Source organism: Sciurus carolinensis, chromosome 1 (assembly GCF_902686445.1).
Source record: "Sciurus carolinensis chromosome 1, mSciCar1.2, whole genome shotgun sequence".
Taxonomy (NCBI): domain Eukaryota; kingdom Metazoa; phylum Chordata; class Mammalia; order Rodentia; family Sciuridae; genus Sciurus; species Sciurus carolinensis.
The window spans coordinates 188,935,761-188,954,887 of NC_062213.1; the positions used below are offsets into that span (position 1 = coordinate 188,935,761).

Sequence of the window (19,127 nt, forward strand, 5' to 3'; positions counted from 1 at the left end):
ATTATGAGATGTCAAACAAATAAAGTACAAAGGGCTTTATTTGCCTACTTGAGAATTTAACCAATGTAACTTCAAAAATCTTTGAAGATGTGCAGGGTGTGGTGGCGCATACCTGTAATCCTAGAGACCAGGGAGGCTGAGGCAGAAGGATGGCAAGTTCCAGGCCAGCCTCAGCAACTTAGCTAGGCCCTAGCAACTTAACGACACCCTGGAGCAAAATAAAAATTAAAAAGGGCTGGAAATGTGGCTCAGTGGTTAATTACCCCTGGGTACAAACCCTCGTCAAAAGAAAAGAACTTCCCTGATTTATGCAAAAGGGTCCCTGTACCTTTATTAAAGGAATTTGAAATATTAATCTATTTTTCAAGCCTTTAGAAAGTTTTAAGTTAAATCTAGCGATGCAGTCTTCCAACATACATCAAGTTACTACTATGTAACCAATTTTTTACTAATCCATGCAATTCAACTATTTCCAATAAGAGTATACCACCTCTCCTCCCTTAAACTGGCTTCATGCCTTTTACTCGGTCAAAAAATGCTTTCTAGAAGCCACTGGGTTTCTGGTTTCTCTATAAAGCAGATAGTTCTATTAATGGATTTTTTTCTTTCGACTTTTTGTTTTAAGCAGAAATAAGAAAAGGATGCTGTTTAGAGGATCTAGGAGCTGGAAGACCCAATGAAGTGTTTTTTTGCAAACAATGAATGATGCCCTATAAAATCACTTAGTCTTCTCTGAGATCGGGAGGTGTGTGAACCAATGCCATTCGCATGAGTTCTCTGGTCCCCTGACCACAGAGGCAACAGACACCACTGCAAATTCAATTTCTCCCCGGTTTCCCAGGGAGGGGTTCAGGGGCTTGCCTTTTTTTTTTTTTTTCCCCTCATAGACTCATCCCCCTCCCAATGAAGACGCCAGATTTGTAATCTGAAACTCCGTGGAGCTGACACTTTAGAGCTGGACAATAACCTCGAGGTTTCTACAGAAACTGCCTGGCTCCGAAGCCTCCGCCAAGTCTAGCCGGGGTGCAGAGTTCCGAGGGTGGAAGGTTTTAAAAAATGGACTTTGACCCGATCCTGTTACCGTAATCGGATCCCCAGGGAGTCGTCCCGGTCAGGACCTGCGGGCTTCCCCGCGGCCTCGACTGTGCGCACAAAGGGGCGAAAGCAGCCCAGACAAAAGGGCTCAGCCTCGTCTGGGGGGCGGAGAGGGCAGCCAGCGCGGGCCCTGTTGCGGGCGGAGGCGCAGCGGCCGGACCGTTGTGGGAGGGCGGAGAAGGGAGGCGGCGGCCCCGGCCCGCCACGCCCTGCCCGACGCGACGGCCACCCTGGTCGTAACCCCCGGCGGGGACCGCAACCCCCTCGTGGAGACAAGGATGCGGCCGGAGCCTGAGAGGCGCCCGCAAGACGGACCCTGCGCGCGTGCGGCTCACTTTCCCTTGCTTGATGAACTCACCCGGGTCGCCGTCGCCGCCTCCTCAGCCGCCACAGCAGTTTCCCCCGGAAATCCTACCTGGCCTCTGGCCGCCGGGCTGCAGCCAGAGGCGCCGGCCCCCGGGAGGGGGAAGAGGGAGCAGGCCGGACAGTGAGAGTAGGAAGTGCCGCCGCGGAGGCTCACGGGACATGTAGTCCCAGCAAGGGCCGGCCAGCCGGACAAAATGGCGGGGATGCCTGAGCATGCGCCGCCCCAGTCTGCGCCCTACGTGTGAAAGGATTGAGCACCTTTCCTGGTGCTGAGCTGAGCGAAGTTCTTGAACTTGGGAGGGCTGAGTTCAACACTGAACTCCACACAAGTGCCCAAGAAGGGAGCTGATGCAAGTGGGTTGTCTTAGATACAGTGTCCAGTACTGGGGAGTGATATTGACCAAATTTTATTAGGTCGTGTGTACGTACGAATATGTAACAACGAATCGCATTATGTACAATTATAATGCACCGATTTTTAAAAATATGAAAAAAAAACCAAACCCAAAAACTGTCCAGTCTCCGCGTGAACAAATTTCAAGTCACACTCTGCCCAAAAGAAAAACAACTGAGCTGGGCACAGTGGTGCACTTCTGTAATCCCAGAGACTGGGGAGGCAGAGGCAAGAGTATCCCAAGTTCTAGACCAGCCCCAGCAAGTTGGTGAGACACTGATGATGGGACTGATGATGTAGCTCAGGGGTAGAGCCTCGCTGGGTTCAATCCCCATTACCACGGAAGAAAGAAAAACAATTGAGGGCCAATTTAAAGGGCAAAATCTTAGAAGCAAGTGACTACTATTTTTTGTTTAAGAAATCCAGGAATCATTCCTGATACCTCCAGGCCATTCAACATCCACAATATTTCAACTGCCTTGCATTTTCTACATTACCATCACCTAATGGAAACCACCCTCTCTCTCCAGGTGGCACTCCTTTCAGGCCTCCAGGCTATCACTCTCCAGACACCTTCCTTGCTGCTGCCAGAGATCTTTGAAAATGCCAAACCCATTGTGTCACAACCCAAATTAGACCTAAATGCAAAACCTAAAGCTACAATACTTCTAGAGCGAAACAAAGGAGAAAAATCTATGTGACTTTCAAATACACAACTCATAAAGCAACAATAACAAATTGCAAGTCATCAATATTACAAATTCTGCTGTTGAAGACAATGTTATGAGAACCAGAGAGCTCAGTGGAGCACCTGCCTAGCCCTGTCAGGCTCTAGGTTAAAGCGCAAGTACTGCAAAGGAAAGGAAAGGAGAGGAGAGGAGAGGAGGGGAGGGGAGGGGAGGGGAGGGGAGGGGAGGGGAGGATACTTTGGTATCATCTACTGATCTGTTTTCTCTCCCTATAATTTGGCTTCTCCCAAAAAGTCAAATAAATGGAATGAAAAAAGTAACTTTTTTAAAAAAAATGTGGCTACTTTCACTTAGAATAACACATATGAAGCTTGATACTACGTATACAAAATTTCGAAACATGCCAAACAACACTATATCCTGTTTAAGGAGTCATTCATAGATAGCGAAAATACAAAATCACATTCAGATATAAAACATTCAGGCAGTCTTGTTGCTGAAAGTGCCGTCCTTGTCCCCGATGTCAATCTAATAACGAGGACACAGTTTTGAGAAAAAGGAAAAAAGGTTTATTGCTTTGCTAGCAAAGGAGAGATGTGGGGGACTCCTGTCTTAAAGGCTGTGATTTTGCCCATCAGCAGGAACAGGGGGTCTTTTAAAGAGGTGATTCAAAGAAAATGAGATTAGGGAGGAGAGATCAGGAAGGAGAATATCAGGGAAGAGAAGATAAAGGAGGAGAAGTTTAGGGAAAAGAAGATCAGGAAGGATAAGTTTAGGGAAAAGGAGATCAGGGAGAAGGTCAGGGAAAAGAAGATTGGGAAAAAGGAAAAAAACATGTAAAGCTTCAAAGCCACAAGGGATGTAGTCAAAGCATCAGGTGAATCCCTATTACGTTTCCCCATTGTCAATTTCTAGCTTCCATTTCTGTGGAAAGTGGGCAACAAAATCTCCAAGCTACTTCCTGCTGAAAGGGGGCAAAGTTTGGGGCAAGTAACCCAAAGTCCTTTTCTCTCTCAGATGGGGTGTGGATAGTTAAGGGCATTCAGCATCAGAGCAGTCCAGAGGTTCACAGTGGCAGATGGCAGGTGACTGGACAAGGCATACAGAGGGCAGGGATCATGCTAAGACAACAATAAAGACAGTAAAACCTTACTTTTTTGTAAATAATTAGCACAAAAACAATTAGTATTTCAACCAGTCTCTGAAAACCACAAGGACAGTAACTCTTAATCTTATCAGTGAAAACTAGATCAAGTTCATCAGTGTAGGCAGTTAGGAAGATTTGTAGGTCTATGAAATCAGACTCAAATTAACTCAGGACAAATTTGACTCTTGTGGTCATTATTATTAGGCACTCTCACACAAGAACCCTTCCTTTATAGACTCCAGCTTTACTTACTTTTGGTAGGACTGACACAAGTGTACATCTTAAGTTACATTTAAAAAATGTGTTTTTCATTTTAAAAGTCTATGTAGGACTGTACTTTTAAGCTATACTTTCCTTCCAGGTGTTGAAGACTAAGTTGGTCAAAACTGACCTTGTTCCTATGTACTCTCAAGAGTCAGCTGAGATTCCTCAGAGAGCACTCTTGGGAACATGTGTGAAGCCTCCTGGCTCCTTAGCTTTCCTCTACCAGTGGTGCCACTTACCAAGATGGGTCAGGGTCTGGCTGACCATATGTGGCTTGTCTTGGAAGCATTAGGGATGTTTCCATTTCCAATAACCCTCCTCTCTGCAGAATGTGCACTGGTTGGCTTCCTGTTCTCTAGGGTCCTCTCAATCTCACAGATCAGATTGGGTGACTCACCAGAGTTGCAGGCCCAGAAAGGGGTTCTATCATTCTCTGTGTCCTGGTTGACCATAGAGGGCAAGGGTCAAAATGTTGGCTGCTTTTTCTTTGGCCCATTTACTTCCTTGACTTTGGTCTCCAAGTTTTTGGTTTTAAACATCCAGCAATTTCACATATTGTATATATTTTCCACATTTTCTTTATCCATTCATCTATTGAAAGGCATCTAGGTTGGTTCTGCAATCTAGCTACTGTGAATTGAGCTTCTATAAACATTGATGTGGCTGTGTTACTGTAGTATGCTGATTTTAAGTCCTTTGGGTATAAACCAGGGAGTGGGATAACTGGGTCAAATGAAGGGTTCATTCCAAGTTTTCTGAGGAATCTTCATACTGATTTCCAGAGTGTCTTCACCAATTTGTAACTCCACCAGCAATGTATGAGTGTGCCTTTTTCCCCACATTCTCACCAACACCTATTCTTTTCTCTGATAAGTGAATGCTGATACATAATGGGGGTGGTGGTAAGGGAAGAATGGAGGAGCGTTGGATTGTGTAGAGGGAAATGAGGAGAGGGGAGGGGGCAGAGGAAGGAAAGATAGGGGAATGAGATAAATATCATTACCCTAGGTAGATGTATGGGTACATGAATGGTGTGAATCTACGGCGTGTACAACCATAGAAATAAAAAGTTGTACCCCATTTGGGTACAATGAATCAAAATGCATTCTGAAAAATAAATAAATAAATAAATAAATAAATAAATAAATAAAACACCCATCAAGCCAGTTTCACCAGTCTTAAAGAGGGAGTAATAGGTTATAACTTCAATATCTATAATTTTACAGATATCTCTTTCATTTAATTGGGGTTAGTATTAGTACTGGAAGGCAGTATTATATACTATTTGTTCTGTAGGTGATGGCTTATTATCTCAAATTAACTCAGGTTGGTTTTTTTTAGTAGTACCTCTGCAAAACACTAACAGAAAACAGTTGTAAAGTTTACAAGTAAAATACAAAATGACATTAAGAGAGCAAAAACATATTCAGTTTCTGTTATAGCTATGAACCAAGAAAAATGACTATTATAATCTTGAACCTTTACTTAGTTATATATTATATTCCCTGTTTGAGATCACAGTAATCTTTACAACAAAAATCAATCTTTTGGGCTAGGGTTATGGCTTAGCGGTAGACCACTCACCTAGCACGTGTGAGGCTTTGGGTTTGATCCTCAGCACCACATATATATAAATAAAATAAAGGTACTGTGTCTGCCTACAACTATATTTTTTAAAAAATCAATCTTTCAAACACAACTTTAAAAGAGCTGAAGTCTGGCCTATTTTGGAGCCATTTTAACATGGAGTAAGGTGGGAGGCAGAGCTTTGTCTCAGGTGAGGTGGGGCTCTTCACAAATAACGCAATACAACATTACATCTGAAACATGAATCAAAGAACGGTTAAGAGAGCTTTTAACTTTCTTTTTGTGGAAAAAGTGGCAGAATGTCTCCATGTTTTATAGTGTCACCTTTAAAGAGATCAGGCTCTCCTTATGACCTTCCAGAAACAAATTTAAATTTCTATTTCAGTCTGAAGAGTAACATGAAGTTGTATATATAACTTGTTGACAACAGGTTACTTTATCCAACTGTAAAACATCAAATAACATGAATAAATACCAACCAAAGTTGTTATTTTTATACAAATCTGAGACTTTTGTTACAGATAATTTTAGTTTGGAGAACACCAACTTGGTAAAGTGCTCTCCTAAGCTTTAAATTTAACTAAGTTTAACTTTTAAAGTACAATTTAGAATTCAGAGTGTACAGTAACAATAATCATAGGTCTACATGGGTTAAAAAAAATCAAAGGATAGCTTTAAATCTCCTATACATTTAGGAAACAGTGTTAATTATCAGAAATTGGCTTAGTTGAAGCAAACAGATATAAGACAGGTCTTCAAATGACAGTGTGGCCCTTCTATGTCAGACACAATGTATAAATGAGCCTGTAAACTTACATAAACTATCATTTATAAACTTCTACATAACACTTAGACAAGACTTAGACAGATATAGTTCTCAGATGCATACGTATACCTAGCTGTATATATTTAGGGTGTCAACTATATTGTTATAACCTAAATAACAGCTGTTTGTGTAATTATTTACAAAGTAATCATTTAAGACTTTAAAACAGGTAAAAACCCTAATTCCTTTAAGAGTTAATTTCCCCAAATAACAAAACCTAACAAATACAAGAAAATTATCTTGATGAGAGCAGATCAATGTTTCAGACTTTGCTTATATCAGTACATTAAAGTTCAAATAACTTTGGGCTAATTATGGTCAACTTAATTGCAAACAAAAACTTTCTGAGATTTACTTTCCATCGACCTTCTGCAACTTACTTAAACATTCACAACTTTACATTCTTAGTTTTGTCCTCTTTAATACTGAACTTTAGCCCAAGAATATTACTTTAGCAGACAAAATATTTTTTCATACAGAAACATTTCTTTTACCTTCCAATTTTTCATACTAAAATATATTTCCAAATCTATAACTTTGTTTTATTTTTTCTAGTTTTGGATCATTTCTTAAATTCATATTCTGAAACAGTTCTTATGAATGTTATCTGTGCATTTAATTTACACAACAAATTTCATCCCAGGAGAGGGTTGGACAATCTGGAATATACAAAAACTGTGCCTTAATCTTTTTTCTCTCAGGTTGCATTCTCCAGGCTGGAGTACAGGATATTTTTGAGCCTGACCTGTCTCCATTATGATTATCACAAAGCCATACATTTTTCTTATACTAGGTATATTGATATGCAATGGAGGAGGCCCTTTCCATCCTTTTCTTTAAGTTCCCTTGAGATCCCTTTGCAGAGGCTGCCTACAAAACACAGGTTGGCCTTAGTTTCTTTTTCTTTTCTGGATGCAGTTATTTATTCTGTCAGTCTCCCCAGGCATTTAGTTTGCTGGGATACTGTTATAGAAAGAATTTCCTTGCCCCAGGGATGCATCTCCCTTGGCCAAATGGGGCGCCCTGTCATATCTTGATAGGGGAGACTATTCCTATCCCCACATCATAACCTGACAGTGCTGGAACCTACTGCCACATCGTTTGTGACCAGCAGCCTTCACCCAGCAGGGGTAAAAGGGGTTGGAAGGCAGGGCAGAGGCCAGGTTCTTTGACCATTTTTCTATAGCCCAGGCAGCTTTTCTGGGATTCCTTCCCCCTCTCCCCCCCAGTTTAGGGCTGATGTTCTTGACCCACAGTGAGACAATCTGTGGCTGCCTGGGCCAGGCTGATAAACAGTGCTGGGAGTGCCAGAACTGTGTTTAAAAGATTGAAATCTTTTCTTCTGGTGTCCTGTTATCCTTGTGCACCATACGTAGTACTTTTGACACCTTCAACTTAGTTCTCGATGGATCAGACCCATTATCATGCAACTGCATAAATGCCTGTACATACAGAATCTCTTTCATATACTTTACCCTTGACAGACCAACTTCAACATCAAGATTGTATAATAATCCAGAGAAACCATTTACAGACCTGATTGTGTTATAGTAAACCCTGTTTCTCTAGACTGGCTTGTACCTATAGGTGGCCCATTCAGCCAAGCTCTCTCTGCTCACTACTGATAAGATCAACACAGCATGGCCTATGGCTTAAAGGGCCAATAACAGACAAAAACAAAAAACAAACAAATAAACAAAAAACAGAGAGGATCTCTGAAACCAGGCCTGACACATGGGAATCTTTAAAACAGTCAGACTTGCACATACAAATTTCTTCCACTTACTTTACCTTTGACAGACCAATTCCAAGTGCAAGATTGAACAATAATCTAGAAAGCTATTTAAAAGCCGGATCATTACAGTAAAACATTATCTTAAACAGACTTATTGGTGGCCCTTTCTTCAACTCACTTTTCCTCTGACAGACCCACTCCAATTGCAAGATTGTACAAAAAAGAAACACAGAAAGAGACAACAAGAGAGGAGCCCCAAAACCATGGCCGACAGATGGGAACCTATAAATTGACCAATCAAGACCTTTCCCAAGAGACTACCTATAGAATCAGTGCAGTACTGGCCATGTCTTAAGAAGGATAGTAGCAGAAACAAACAAAACAGACAGCCACAGGGAATTTCCAAGCCCCAACCCCAAAAACTGGGGATTGTACCCAGGAGTGCTCTCCCAATGAGTTACATCCTTTTCTTTTAATTTTGAGACAGGGTTTCACTAAATTGCTAAAGTTGGTCTTGAACTTGTAGATCCTCCTGCTTTAGCTCCTGCTTTAGCTGAATAGCTGGCTACAGGTATGCACCACCACACTGGGTCTCTCTTTTCATTCTCTTAATTGAATCTTTCACAGAGAAGAATTTTAAATTTTTTATTAAGTTCATTGTTTCCTTTCTTTTTTCCTCTTATGGATCATGTCATATATAAGAAATTTCTGCCTAGCCAGGTGTGTTGATGCACACCTATAATCCCAGTGGCTTGGGGGCCTGAGGCAGGAGGATCAAGTTCAAAGCCAGCCTCATCAACTTAGCAAGGTCCCATCTCAAAATAAAATCATAAAACCAAGTTGGGAATGTGGCTTAGTGGTTAAGCATCCCTGGGTTCAAACCCTGGTACACAATTAATAAATAAAATTTTGTCTAACCCAAGATCACAAAAATTTTCCCCTAGATTTTCTTTTCTTTTAGAAATATGTAGTTTTAGATTCATATATATATATGAATATATATGAATATATATATATATATACATATATATATATATATAAATGTATATATATAAATGTAATCTGTACCTAGAATGATACACAAGATTTCTTTTGGGATCAGAAAATAGCAAGACTTCAGGTAAATCTAAGAGTTTGGCTTTTCACTGGGTATCTTTTAGTACTTTTGAATTAAATATATATATCTATATATAATATATATATATGTATATACACACACACATATATTACTGTACCATAAAAACAACAATAAAATATGGAACAAAAGCTAAGAAAGAAATGTTGGGGACCACTGAAACATGGTTTCACTCATCGTTTCAAATCACTGCAGTAAGGCTAGTAGTTCAGTAATAGAACACTTGTCTATCATGTGCAAAGCCCTGGGTTTAATCCCCAACATTGAAAAAAATAGGAGAGAGAAGTTAGGAAAAAGGAAAAGAAAAGGAAGGAAGGAAGCAAAAAGGAAAAGAAAGAAATAAAGAAGAAAGAAAGAAAAAAAAAAAAGAGAGGAGAGGAAAGAGAGGAAGAAAGAAAGAAAGAAAGAAAGAAAGAAAGAAAGAAAGAAAGAAAGAAAGAAAGAAAGAAAGAAAGAAAGAAAGAAAAGATAGAGATTCAACCAGGCACAGTGGCGCATGCCTATAATCCCAGTAGCTCAAGAGGCTGGGGTAAGAGGATCTCAAGTTCGTGACCCTGTCTCAAAATAAAAACTAAAATGGGCTGGGGATGTAGCTCAATGGTTAAATGTCCCTAGGGTCAATCCCCAGTACCAAAAAATCAGCTTGCTGCTTGTTGGATGGCATGGTTTCTCCATCGTTTCAAATCCCTCTGAGGGTTCTCTTCCTTCACCATTTTGCAGGATTCCACAAGGCTGGCAGTTCTCACTGCACTGAGAACCAGAAGGCAAATTAACTGGCAAAGTAATAATTGGGCCAAGGTGAACAGAGAACAAGATGCAAATGAATGAATAAGACTAGGGAAGTTTTCCTCACTATGACTGAACACTGCAGAATTTAGAGATTGTTAATGTTGCTGCCACCTACAGGCCACACCTTTCAAGATCAAGTTCATGGAAATTACCCAGGGGATTCCTCTCAGTTGAAATCTCTGCTCCGGATTGGAGAAAGTTACTTATAAATTTCTCTTTTTTTCCCCCTCAGCCCATAGTCTATCAAAAACTCAAATTGGTATTGGGGGTTCCTAAAAGTGGAGACTATGGCATCAGATTTGTCTGGGTTTCAAACTCATTTTTACCGGGGCAATCCTGTTCTATATGTCAGTTTCTTCATCTGTAAAACGCAGCTAACAGTAGCTGCTTCAAACAGGTGCTCTGAGGATTGGATCAGGTCCTTTAAAGCACAATGCCTGGCACATAGTGAACACAGAACTAATATTAATAGTTGTTATTAGGCAGATCAGAGTCACTCCCACTCTAAACTGACAAATTATACCTTGACACACAGTAACCCAGGGCAAAGACCTTTAACACCTGGCTCTATCAGTTCACAGCTTGTGACCTTGGGCAAGTGTCCTAACCTTGTTGAACCTTACTTGACCCCACAGGTGGTTCTGGAGATTGCATGAGATCATCTATGTAAAGTACAAGACAGTGGCTGGCATAGTGAGCAGATGATACATGGAGTGATGATGAACACAGAAATAGCCACCAACTCAGGTAAAGGTTCAACAGCACAGATTGCAAATAGGCAGGCCATAGGCAGCTGGTAATCTGCAGGTATTTTGATTTGGTCCACAGGGTTTTACATTTTAAGAATTTTTTCTAATTATGCATGAGAGTAGAATGCACTTTGACACACATACATACTTGGAGTATAACTTCTCATTCTTCTGGTTGTACATGATGTACAGTTGTATAGTCATATTTGCACATAGGGTAATAATGTCTAATTCATTCTACTATCTTCCCTACCCCCAGACCCCCTCCCCTTCCTTCACTCCCCTCTGCCTAATCCAAAGTAACTCTATTCTTCCCTAGCTTCCACTATTGTGAAGTAGCATCCGTATATCAGAGAAAACATTTGGTCTTTGGTTTTTTGGGATTGGCTTATTTCACTTAGCATGATATTCTCCATCTCCATCCATTTACCTACAAATACCATCATTTCATTCTTCTTTAAGGCTGAGAAATATACCATTGTTGTATATATACCGTATTTTCTTTATAGCAGTTCAACTCACAATTGCTAAACTATGGAACCAACCTAGGTTTCCTGCAATGGATGAGTGGATACATTTTTTATTTGTTCTTTTTAGATATACATGACAGTAGAGTGTATTTTTGACATATTATACATACATGGCGTACAACTTATTCTAATTAGGATCCCATTCTTGTAATTGTACATGATGTGATATTCTCTGGTCATGTATTCATATATGAACATAGGAAATTTATGTCTGATTCATTCTATATCTTTCCTATTCCTATTCCCCTCCCTTCCCTTCATTCCTCTTAGTCTAATTCAGTGAACTTCTATTCTTTCCTCCACTCCCTTATTGTATGCTAGCACCCACATATCAGAGAGAACATTCAGCCTTTGTTTTTTGGGGACTGGCTTATTTCACTTAGCATGATAGTCTCCAGTTCCATCCATTTACTGGCAAATGCCATAATTATTCTTTATGGCTGAGTAATATTTCATTGTGTATATATTTTCTTAATCCATTTATCTGTTTAAGGGCATCTAGGTTGGTTCCACAGCTTAGTTATTGTGAATTGAGCTGCTATAAACATTGATGTGGCTGCATCACTGTTGTATGCTGATTTTAAGTCTTTGGATACATACCGAGGAGTGGGAAAACGGGGTCAAGTGGTGGTTCCATTCCAAGTGTCCTGAGGAACCTCCATACAGCTTTCCATAGTGGTTGCACCAATTTGCATTCCTACCACCAATGCATGAGTGAAACTTTTTCCCCACATCCTCACCAACACTGATTTGTTACTTGTAGTCTTGATAATTGCCATTCTGACTGGAGTGAGATGGAATCTCAGTGTAGGTTTTTTTTTTTTTTTTTTTTTTTTAGTTGTTGATGGACCTTTATTATTTATTTATTTATATGTGGTGCTGAGGATTGAACCCAGGGTATCACACATGCCAGGCAACTGCTCTACCACTGAGCCACAACCTGAGCCCCTCAGTGTAGTTATAATTTGCATCTCTTTAATTACTAGAGATGTCGAACATTTTTCATATATTTGTTGGCCGTTTGTATTTCTTCTTCTGTGAAGTAGGGTTTTACATTTTTAAAATTACTTGCCAGCATTAAAAACAAAAATTTCAGCCAGGTGCCTGTAATCCCAGTGACTCAGGAGGATGAGGCAGGAGGATCACAAGTTCAAAGTCAGTCTCAGCAATTTAGCAAGACCCTAACAACTTATCCAGACTCTAAACAAAAAAATAGAAAGGACTGAGGATGTAGGTAGAATGTGGCTGCATCACTGTTGTATGCTGATTTTAAGTCTTTGGATACATACCAAGGAGTGGGAAAATGGGGTCAAGTGGTGGTTCCATTCCAAATGTTTGTCTACCATGCACAAGGTGCTGGGGCACTGCAAAACAAACATACACGCACAGAAATTCACATTTAAATCCAGATTCTGAACTTTTCTTTAAAAAAAGTGAAGATCTGACAATATGTCACACTTGTTGTACAAGAAAGATGGCATGTATCAGAAAAACCTAAGATCTTCAAAGAAGTCAAGGACGGTCCCTGAAGAAGTGATGCTAAAATTGAGACAAAAAAGGTCAAGTGGGGGTGAGCCTGATGTAGAGATGGGGGAATAGTGCGCCAATGCTTGGAGGGGCAGTGTGTCCACGGACCTTGAGACAAGGACATTAGTGCCTCCAGTGGCTCCAGAGTACCCAGGTGACTGGAGCCCAGTGAACAAGAAGGTGGGAAGATGAGGTTCCGGGCTTCAGGATTTTGAACTTTATCATGAGGCAGGTGTACAAACAGTCCTTACCTTACAATGGTTCAACTTATAATTTTTTGACTTACCAGTGGTGCAAAAACAATATGCCTTCAGTAGAAATATACTTTGAATTTTGATCTTTTCCTGAGCTAGCAACACCGGGTACAAAATGCTTGTGGTTCTGGGCAGTGACGTGAGCCTCAGTCCCAGTCAACCATGCAATCAGGAAGGGAAACAGCCAATATTCTACAGTGACTATGTTGCCAGCACTTTTTTGTTGTTGTTGTTGATACAGGTATTCAGTAAATTATGAGAGATACAATAGACATCATCATGTTCGATGAGTTTGCCCAACTATAGGTTTATGCAAATGTTCTGAGCATGTTAAAGGTAGGCTAGGTTAAGCTATGATGTTTGGTAGTTTAGGTTTATTAAATACTCTTTTTTTTCCAGTACTGGGGATCAAACCCAGGGTCTCGTACATTATAGGTAAGCACTTTATCACTAAGCTACATTTCCAGCACTCCTCCCTTTTAAAATTTCATTTTGAGAAAGGATCTTTCTAACTTGCTCAGGCTGGCCTCAAACTTGGAATCCTCTCATCTCAGTCTCCCAAGTAGCTGGGATGAAAGGAGTGTGCCACAGTGCCTGGCTTAATTTAATTAATTAATTAATTAATTAATTAAATTTTGGTACTGGGAATTGAACCCAGGGGCATTTTACCACTGAGTCATACCCCATCCCTTTTAATTTTATTTTTCTAAATTTTCTTTTAGTTGTAGGTGGACACAATGCCTTTATTTTACTTATTTATTTTTATGTGATGCTAAGGATCGAACCCATCACCTCACACGTGCCAGGCAAGCGCTCTACCACTGAGCCACAGTCCTTATTTTTCTATTTTTAGATGATCTCACTAAGTTGCTTAAGGCCTTACTAAGTTGCTGAGGCTGACCTTGAACTTGTGGTTCTCTTGCCTCAGCCTTCCAAGTAACTGGGATACAAGGCATGGTGCCTGGCAATACCTGACTTTAAATGCATTTTTTTAATATACTGGCATTGAACCCAGCAGTACTTAAACATTGAGCCACATCCCCAGCCCCTTTCATTTTTTATTTTGAGACAGGGCCTTGCTCTATTGAACTTGCCATCTCCTGCCTCAGCCTCCCAAGTCACTAGGGTTAAAGATGTGCACCACTGATCCAGGCTTAAATGCTTTTTTCTTTTTGGATACTAGGGATCAAACCCAGGGGCACTTAACCACTGTGCAACATCCTGAGCCCTTCTTTTGTATTCTATTTAGAAACGGGCTCGCTGAGTTGCTTAGGGCCTCACTAAGTTGCTGAGGCTGACTTTGAACTCACAATCCTTCTGCCTCAGCCTCCTGAGCCTCTGGGATTACAGGTGTGGGCTACCACACCTGATCTTAAATGCATTTTTAAAAAAATATTCTTTTAGTTGTCCATGGACTTTTATTTCTATTTTATTATATGTAGTGCTGAGAATTGAACCCATTGCCTCACACATGCTAGGCAATGCCACTGAGCTACAACTCCAGTCCCTTAAATGTATTTTTGACTTAGCAATATTTCCAACTTACAATGGGTTATCAGGCCATAGCTCCATTGTACATGAAATTGCATCAGTACTTCAAGGCTAGAAGCTGGAAGATAGCAAATTGGAGTTACCCAGGGTCAGAATAGAGAAGGATCAATGGTCAACAATTTAGAAAGCAGAGGAGTACATAGGCAGTAAAGGATCTAGTTCTAGAAACTCTGGACATAAACACAACAACCTTTACAGCATGATCTGGCAAAGGGCAGACTTTTTTTTTTTATTAAAATGTTTTTTATTTTTACAGACACATTTTGATTCATTGTACACAAATGGGATACAACTTTTCATTTCTATGGTTGTACACAATGTAGATTCATGCCATTCATGTAATCATACATATATATAGGGTAATCCTATCTGTTTCATTCTACTGTTTTTCCATCCCCACCCCCTCCCACCCCTTTTTCCTCTACACCATCCAAAGTTCCTTCATTCTTCTCTTCCCCCCACTCCCCCCATTATTATATATTGTCATGCACTTACAGAAAACATTCAGCCTTTGGTTTTTTGGGCTTGGCTTATTTCACTTAGCATGATATTTTCCAACTTCATCCATTTACCAGCAAATGCCATAATTTTATTCTTATTTATGGCTGAGTAATATCCCATTGTGTATATATACCACAATTTATTTATCCATTCGTCAATTGAAGGGCATCTAGGTTGGTTCCACAATCGAGCTATTGTGAATTGAGCTGCTGTGAACATTGATGTGGCTGCATCACTGTAGTATGCTGATTTTAAGTCCTTTGGGTATAAACCGAGGAGTGGGATAGCTGGGTCTAATGGTGGGTCCATTCCAAGTTTTCTGAGGAATCTCCATACTGCTTTCCAGAGTGGCTGCACCAATTTGCAACTCCACCAGCAATGTATGAGTGTGCCTTTTCCCCACATCCAGGCCAACACTTATTATTGCTTGTGTTCTTGATAATAGCCATTCTAATTGGAGTTAGATGAAATCTTAGGGTGGTTTTAATTTGCATTTCTCTAATTACCAGGGATGCTGAGCACTTTTTCATATATTTGTTGATCGCCTGTTTATCTTCTTCTATGAATGTCAAGGGCAGACTTTTTTAAAAAATATTTTTAGTTGTAGATGGACTCGATACCTTTATTTTATTTATTTATTTTTATGTGGTGCTGAGGATTGAATCCAGTTTCTTACACATGCTAGGCAAGTGCTCTACCAGTGAGCTATAACCCAGCTCAAGGGCAGATTTTATTAGAACCAAGTTGAGTTGCAGAAAAAGGTGAATATCTGATGTTCATTTTTAAAATGGAAAAATGGGAATAAACATTTCACTAAGGATTCATTACAAACAAAATATAGAGCTAGAAGCCAGGGGTGGTGGTTCATGTCTATAATCATAGCAACTGTGGGAGCTTAGGAGGGAGGAGTCCAAATCTGGGGTCAGCATCAGCAACTTAATGAAACCCTGTCTCAATAAAAAAGATGAGGGCTAGGGATATTGTACTCTGGTAAAGTGCCCTGGGTTCAATCCCCAGTGACAGACAGACAAACAGACACACACACACACACACACAGAACTAGATTCACAGTACCTATCTCCAGTTTAATTCCTCCTCCCACTATATTTAGTATACTCAAGGTGAGTAAATGTAGTATCAATACTTCGTTGCTAATAATAACAGCAATTCCATCTCTCTCTCTCTCCCTCTCTCTCTATCCTGTATGTGTATGTGTTACTGGGGATTGAATTCAGGGCACTTTATCACTGAGCTACATCCTAAGACAATTTTCTAAAATATTAAAAAAAAAAAATTTAGCCAGGCATTGTAGCACAATTCAGGAGCCTGAGGCAGGAGGATTGTGAGTTCAAAACCAGCCTTAGCAATTTAGTGAGGCCCTAAGTGACACAGAGAAACCCCACCTCAAAATAAAATACAAAAAGGGCTGGTATGTTGCTCAGTGGTTAAGTACCCCTGGCTTCAATTCCTGGTACCAAAACAAAATGAACTTATTTTGAGACAGGTCTTTCTAAGATGCTGAGGGTCTTGCTAAGTTACCCAGGCTGAGCCTCAAACTTATGATCCTCCTGCCTGAGCCTCCCAAATTGCTAGTATCATAGGTGTGAGCCACTGTGCCTGACAATAGCAATTTCATTTGTTGAGACCTGCTAAATGTTCGGCTCTGTATTATATGCATTATTATTATGTGCATTATTATTTCATTTTTTCACTCAGTTAACAAATATAGTCCACTGAAAATTTTATGTACCAAGGGACAAAAAGACAGTGGAGATACAGGAATGAATGAAATAGATGCCATCTTTATCGTTTGGGAATTTGCAATCCAGAAAGGAAGTGAGACATTTAAGAAGTAATTACAAAGAATAATTGGCAGGTGCTACAGGGAGAGTGTAACCATGGACCCCGCCTGCCAGAGGCAACAGGGAAGGCCTTCTGACTTGAAAAAGCAGGAGGAATTTACAAGGTGAAATATGGGGAAAGAGTGTCCCAGGCAAAGAGGACAGCAGATGGAAGGCAGGATTTTCACAATAACCTGATGAGATAGGTGCTATTGTTACCCACTTTCTCACGGTTGAGGAAACAGAGGCTTGAAGAGATTTACTGACCCAGCAGACAGTGCCAGGGCCAGGACACAACCCCGTCAAAGCTCCTCCTCTTAGCTCTTAAGCTAAATACTTCTTAGTTCACCCTTTCTTTCTAAAGGTCATCTGAGTGGAATGAAATATAATTGAGACATCTGCAATGCAGGAAGTTGGAATCGTGGCTTATGAGCTGTGTAAGCATGTCTGTGTCATAGTTGGTCGTCAATTTTGGAATGACTGCTATTTAGTAACACAGCTCTTGGGCTAATGTCTGAATGGATGTTATGTGATCTAACAGCTATGTACTGAGGGCCTACTATGCATCAGGCAGGATGCCAGACTCTATCAGAGTTACAGACATGGTGAGGCAAGTTCCTAAATACCAGGCTACAGATCATGCTAATCACTAACAAATTAAATAAATAAGTAGCAAAGCCATAATCCTGACAGTTAGGAACTGTAGGGTAACTTGTCATAATAGCTGTATGTTTTGACTATCAATGACATACCAAACACCGCATGAGGTACTGTAAAGAAAATTCAAGCAGGGCCAGGCCAGGTGCAGTAGCGCACATCTGCAATCCCAGCGTCTTGGGAGGCTGAAGCAGGAGGACCAAGAGTTCAATGACAGCTCCCAGGACCAAAAAAAAAAATTCGGATGGGACTGGGGTTGTAGCTCAGTGGTAGAACACTTGCCTAGCATGTGAGAGGCACTGGGTTCGATCCTCAGCACCACATAAAAATAAATGAATAAAATAAATGTATTGTGTCCATCTACAACTAAAAATATTAAAAACAAATAAAAAAATCAACTGATCATGATCATACCTAAAAATTAAACTAAAGGCACTTAGTGTGACTTCTACATTAAGCAGTTTAAGTGTATTAACTCCTTTTGAATGCTAATATCATAATATTTGTGTGTGAGTATGCATGTATGATACTGGGATGTTGTTATGGGGGATTGAACCTGGAGTATGCTATGCAAATGCTCTAAAACTGAAATATAGTACCAGACGCTTTTATTTTATATTTTGAGACATAATTGTGTATTACCTGCCTAAATAAGAGTACTGATTAATCACTCTAATTCTTCTTTCATTCTGGAATCTTCTATTAAACACCTTCCATATGAGTGTAACAGAGCATTCTACTTCTTGGTCTTTATCTTACAGAAATACTAGCACAGATTTATAAAGGATGGTTTACAAGGGTATCAGTTATTGGTATCTTAGAAAAAAATATGAAACAAAAATGTACAGAGGAATGATTAAGTGGTACATTCATTCTATAGACTATCATATAACTTTAAAGATAGTAAAGTAGATCTATTTATACTGATGTAGAAGAATGACCTCATATTGGATTATGTGGAAGAAGCATTTTTCAGAATGTTAAATATGGCTTAGTGTGAATAATAATAATCGTACCTTCAAAGATTATTACAAATCTGGTTCCAGGCATTCTTCAAATGCATTATTATATGCATTACTGCATTTAACTAAACCTAACATACTGTTTATTGAATGCTTACAACATATTTGGAACTTTGCGAAGTATTCTGATTTTGGAGATGTAAAAATGTGGAAAAATATAACTCTTCAAATCAAATAAATGGGTCCTGCAGATGTAGTTTAGTTTTGGAGCACTTGCCTAGCAAATGCAAGACTCTGAGTTTGATCTTTGCACCACACACACAAAAAAAGTCAATGAAATATGATGTTTTCCTTAATCTTCACAAGAACTATCATTTTTCTAATTTTGCTGATGAGAAAAGTGAGGCATAGAGAAATCCAAGTAATTTGCCTGTGAGTAAGTAAGTAGTAATAGAATATAGAAGACTCCATAAAAAACAGAATTCTGGATAAAGTTTATGGCTGTAGGGCCAGGGTTGTGGTTCAGGG

The 19,127-nt window shown here is 39.9% G+C and overlaps 1 protein-coding gene across 3 annotated transcripts in view; it reads right to left on the minus strand.

The window, feature by feature from the left end:
* Phactr4 (phosphatase and actin regulator 4) overlaps positions 1–1,591 on the minus strand; it is an 89,847-nt gene extending 88,256 nt beyond the window's left edge. For 2 of the 3 annotated variants that reach the window (XM_047547663.1, XM_047547645.1), the window contains exon 1: positions 1,454–1,578. The gene's annotated coding sequence lies outside the window, so the exon portion shown is untranslated. Of the gene's footprint in view, positions 1–1,453 lie in introns of all 3 variants that reach the window. The other variant, XM_047547686.1, reaches the window with a different exon arrangement.
* Positions 1,592–19,127: the final 17,536 nt, after the last annotated feature.